The sequence below is a fragment of the Physeter macrocephalus genome, chromosome 8, assembly GCF_002837175.3.
Source record: "Physeter macrocephalus isolate SW-GA chromosome 8, ASM283717v5, whole genome shotgun sequence".
Lineage (NCBI taxonomy): Eukaryota > Metazoa > Chordata > Mammalia > Artiodactyla > Physeteridae > Physeter > Physeter macrocephalus.
The window spans coordinates 53,883,880-53,887,946 of record NC_041221.1 but is presented as its reverse complement, the minus strand read 5'-3'; positions in this window follow the sequence as shown (position 1 = coordinate 53,887,946).

Below are 4,067 nucleotides of genomic sequence, written 5' to 3'. Positions count from 1 at the left end.
TTTGTTTGCTCTTTAGTTCTTCTAGTTCCTTGTTAAATGTTTCTTGTGTTTCCTCCAGTCTATTTCCAAGGTGTTGGATCATCTTTACTATCATTATTCTGAATTCTTTTTCAGGAAGACTGCCTATTTCCTCTTCATTTGTTTGCTCTGGTGGGTTTTTATTTTGCTCCTTTATCTGCTGCGTATTTCTCTGTCTTCTTATTTTTCTTAACTTACTGTGTTTGGTGTCTGCTTTTCAGAGCCTGCAGGTTCGTAGTTGCCGTTGTTTTGGGTGTCTGCCCCCAGTGGGTAAGGTTGGTTCAGTGGGTTTTGTAGACTTCCTGGCAGAGGGGACTGGTGCCTGTGTTCTGGTGTATGAGTCTGGATCTTGTCTTTCTGGTGGGCAGGACCAAGTCCACTGGTGTGTTTTGGGGTGTCTGTGAAATTATTATGATTTTAGGCAGCCTCTCTGCTAATGGGTGGGTTTGTGTTCCTGTCTTGCTAGTTGCTTGGCATCGGGTGTCCAGCACTGAAGTTTGCTGGTCATTGAGTGGAGCTGGGTCTTAGCGTTGAGACAGATTTCTCTGGGAGAGCTCTCGCTGATTGATATTACTTGGGGCCGCGAGGTCTCTGGTGGTCCAATGTCCTGAACTCGGCTCTCCCCCCTCAGAGCCTCAGGTCTAACACCTGGCCAGAGTACCAAGACCCTGTCAGCCACATGGCTCAGAAGAAAAGGGAGGAAAAAAAAGGAAGAATGATAAAAATAAAATAAAATAAAATAAAGTTATTAAAATAAACAATATTTTTGAAATTAAAAAATAAAAAAGTAATAAAAAAGAAGAGAGCAACCAAACCAATCAACAAAACCACCAATGATAACAAGAACTAAAAACTATACTAAGATAAACATAAATATCAGAAACTAGTCAGTCGCATACAGCAAACCCCAAGTCTACAGTTGCTCCCAACGTCCACCTCCTCAATTTTTGGATGATTCGTTGTCTATTCAGGTATTCCACAGATGCAGGGTACATCAAGTTGATTGTGGAGATTTAATCTGCTGCTCCTGAGGCTGCTGGGAGAAATTTCCCTTCCTCTTCTTTGTTCGAACAGCTCCAGGGTCTCAGCTTTGTATTTGGCCCCGCCTCTACGTGTAGGTCGCCTGAGGGCATCTGTTCTTGGCTCAGACAGGACGGGGTTAAAGTAGCAGCTGATTGGGGGGCTCTGGCTCACTCAGGCCGGGGGGGAGGGAGGGGCACAGAGTGCAGGGTGAGCCTGCGGCGGCAGAGGCCAGCGTGACGTTGCACCAGCCTGAGGCGCGCCGTGCGTTCTCCCGGGGAAGCTGTCCCTGGATCCCGGGACCCTGGCAGTGGAGGGCTGCACAGGCTCCTGGGAGGGGCGGTGTGGAGAGTGACCTGTGCTCGCACACAGGCTTCTTGGTGGTGGCAGCAGCGGCCGTAGCATCTCATGCCCGTCTCTGGGGTCCGCGCTGATAGCCGCAGCTCGCACCCGTCTCTGGAGCTCCTTTACGCGGCGCTCTGAATCCCCTCTCCTCTCCAATCAGGAAACAAAGAGAGAAGAAAAAGTCTCTTGCCTCTTCGGCAGGTCCAGACTTTCTCCCGGACTCCCTCCCGGCTAGCCGTGCTGCACTAACCCCTTCAGGCTGTGTTCACGCCGCCAACCCCAGTCCTCTCCCTGGGAAATGACCTCCGAAGCCCGAGCCTCAGCTCCCAGCCCCCGCGCGCCCCGGCCGGTGAGCAGACAAACCTCTCGGACTGGTGAGTGCTGGTCGGCACCGATCCTCCGTGCGGGAATCTCTCCGCTTTGCCCTCCGCACCCCCGTTGCTGCGCTCTCCTCCGTGGCTCCGAAGCTTTCCCCCTCCGCCACCCGCAGTCTCCGCCCGCAAAGGGGCTTCTAGTGTGTGGAAACCTTTCCTCCTTCACGGCTCCCTCCCAGAGGTGCAGGTCCCGTCCCTATTCTTTTGTCTCTGTTTATTCTTTTTTCTTTTGTCCTACCCAGGTACGTGGGGAGTTTCTTGCCTTTTGGGAGGTCTGAGGTCTTGTGCCAGAGTTCAGTAGGTGTTCTGTAAGAGTTGTTCCACATGTAGATGTATTTCTGATGTGTTTGTGGGGAGGACGGTGATCTCCACGGCTTCCTCCTCCACCATCTTGAAGGTCTCCTCGACACATTATTATTAACTAAAGCCCATGCTTTAGATTTCCTTCATTTTTACCTAATGTGGACTTTACCTATTGATAACACATTACATATCATCATTATGACTCCTTTAGACTCCTCTTGGCTGGGACAGTTTCTGAGTTTTCTTGTTTTTGATGACCTCGAGAGTTTTGAAGCATACTGGTCAGGTATTTTGTAGAATGCCCCTTAATTGGAATTTATCTGTTGTTTATCTCATTATTACAGTGGGGTTGTATATTTTTGTGTGGATGACCACAGAGGTAAAATGTCATTCTCATCGCATGACATAAAGGGTACATATTTCAACATGACTTATCACAGTTTACGTGAACCTTGATCACATGGCTTGAGGTGGTGCTTGACAGGTTACTGCACTGTTTCTTTTCTTCCTTCTCATACCATCCTCTGGAAGGAAGTCACTATGCACACTTAAGGGGTGAGTAGCTATGCTCCACCTCTGTGAGAACAGAACATCTACAAAAATTGTTGGAACTCTTCTCCATGGGAGGTTTGTTTATTCTCTCGATTTATTTATTTATTCAATTACTCATTTATGTAAGTATGGACTTATTGATACTTATACTCTGGTTTATAATTTATTATTACTATATATATTTTTTGCTCAAATTTTTCCACTTTGGCCAATGGGACCTCTTTCATTTGGTTCCTGTGTCCTTTTAACACACTCCCATCAGTGTAATTTTTTGAGTACTTCCATATTTTCAGACAGTGCTTGATGTTCCCGGCTCATTTGTTATATTTATTGCTACAGCACTAGAATCAACTATTTCTTGAAGGACCCTTCGCTTACTTTTTTTGGGAAAATAACATTAGAAAAAAGATTTGAGTGTAAGATGTGTTTGTTGCTATGGAGGTATTTTTTTCTAGACCCTCTCGGGTGGCAGAGAAAAGAAGTTTGTTATCTACTCGCCTATTGAAGGGCATCTTGGCTGCTTCTGGTTTTTCACAATTTTAATAGTGCAACTATAAATATTTGTGTTCAGGATTTTGTATAGACATAAGTTTTCAAATAAGTTGTGTAAGTACCTAGGAGTGTTATTGCCAGATCATATGGTAATGCTATATTTAGCTTTGTAATTAACTGCCAAACTCTCTTCCCAAGTGGCCATAACTTTTTATGTTTCCAACAACAAAAAATGAGAGCTTCTGCTGTACTACGTTCTTGCCAACATTTGCTGTTGTCAAATTTTTAAATTCCAGTCATTCTAATAAGTGTGTAATGGTCTCTCACAGTTATTTTAATGTTCATTTATGTAATAACATATAATGTTAAGCAATTCCAATATGCTTATTTGTCATTTATCTATTTTTTGGCAGGTGTCTGTTCAGATCTTTTGCCCATTTTTCAACTCAGTTTGTCATTTCTGACTTTCGAGTTTTAAGGTGTTTGTATATGTTGGATATAAGACCTTCATCAGAAGTGTGATTTGCAAATATTTTATCTCAGTATATGGCTTCTATTTTCATTCTCTTAATAGTGTCACATTCACAAGCCAATTTTTTGAATTTTAATAAAGTTCAATTCATCAGTTTTTTATTAATAGATAGTGCTTTTGGTCTTGTATCTAAAATCTCATCACCAAACACATGGTCATGTAGCATTTCTTTTATCTTTCCTTCCAGAAGTTTCATAGTTCTGTTAATATTTTACCTTTATATCTATGATTGATTTTAATTTTTTGAATGATACAGGTTCTGTGTCTGGGTTCATTTATTTGCAAATGGTGACTGAATTATTCCAGCAGTCTTTGTAAATGGAATATCCTTTCTCCATTGAATTGCCTTGGCATCTTTGTCAAGGGCTAGACATTTACTGCTCTTCAGATGAAAGCCATTGTGTGAAATGTGTAGGTAAATACACTTGTTT